This window comes from Hippocampus comes, unplaced genomic scaffold (assembly GCF_001891065.2).
Source record: "Hippocampus comes isolate QL1 unplaced genomic scaffold, H_comes_QL1_v1.1 scaffold130, whole genome shotgun sequence".
NCBI lineage: Eukaryota > Metazoa > Chordata > Actinopteri > Syngnathiformes > Syngnathidae > Hippocampus > Hippocampus comes.
The window spans coordinates 2,323,965-2,325,468 of NW_017842057.1; positions in this window are offsets into that span (position 1 = coordinate 2,323,965).

Genomic DNA, 1,504 nt, shown 5'->3' on the forward strand with positions numbered 1-1,504 from the left:
CGTCCAGGCCACGCCTCTTCCACTTTTTTCATCACTCGCCATTGCCATCTATGTCTGGTGGGGCAAGCCCTGTGGTCGCCCTCCGATCCTGTTCCCGTGGCACATGTCTTGTGCCCGCTCTCTGACCTGGTCACCCATTTCTGGGTACCATATGGTTTTGATGGCGCTGCTCTGCAGGCGACATGGAGGAAGGCCCCTGCTGCTGCTGCATTCTGTTTGGCTGTTTGTGGTGTGTTATGTGGTTTTGTGTTGCTCTGCACACTGGACACAGCATCTAGTTTCTCTGCACTTGTGTTTGTGCGTCAATCTGAGCATTGATGCATCTAACTGGGGAAGAATGAAGCCTCTGTTTTTTGTTTGGCTGATGGTATCTGGGCTGCCAGCACGGTGTTTTGCCGGCGTGCTATCCAGCACGGGACACCTCAAATACAGCGGGATTGAGCTCCGAAACCTACGGGTTTATGGACTTCCTCCGTCGCCGAGCGTGCTGGAAGACATTCCCGTGGAATTACAGCAGCGACCCACGCCAACACCGAGCCGTCCCAGGAGTATCAGGAAGCGGGGCAGGAGAGGAGGCGTTCGGCAGCGGGTGCGTGGAGCTGTCAAACTTCCACTCCCGCCCATCCTGCTCTGCAACCTGCGATCGCTCGAGAACAAACTAGAGGAGCTGCGCACCCAAGCAGGAGCAAGCTTCAAATACCGTGAGTCTGGTTTGCTGGTGTTCACCGAGACCTGGTTTCACGCGGATGTTCCGGACAATTACATTCAAATTGACGGGTTCACTCACATGCGCGTGGATCGAGAGGTCTCTTCCAGGAAAACGAGAGGGGGCGGTCTCTGCGTCTACCTTTGTGACAGCTGGTGTCGGAACTTCGCCACTAAAGACAGATTCTGCAACCCGGATCTGGAGCTGCTGTGCATATCCCTGTGACCACACTACGTCCCGAGAGAGTTTACCAACATTTTTGTGTGTGTCGTGTATGTGTCACCAAACGGGAATGCTGCAAGGCAGCGAGACAGATTACGGACTGTATCCACCAGCGTTTACAAGATAAACCTGACGCCCCCATGTTTATCCTCGGGGACGTAAATCACTGTAATCTGGATAAATCACTGCCTGGCTTTCATCAATATGTTCAATGTGGCACGAGAAATAATATCCTGGATAAATGTTATGGAAATATTAAGGATGCCTACACTGCAAGAGCCCTACCTCCCCTGGGAAACTCAGACCATGAAGCGATACACCTACTTCCCATCTACAGGTCAGCTTTCCAGAAATCAAAACAGTGAATGTGTGGTCAAACGACAAAGTAGAGGAGCTCAAAGGAAGCTATGTCTGCACAGACTGGAGTGTCTACTTCCAAGACACACATGTTCATGAGGCTGCAGAAGTATAGTATAAGTAACAGATTATGTCTCCTTCTGTATGCACATTATCCCTCAAAAAACTGTAAAAATATACGCAAACAATAAGCCGTACATTACGATGGAGGTTATTGAA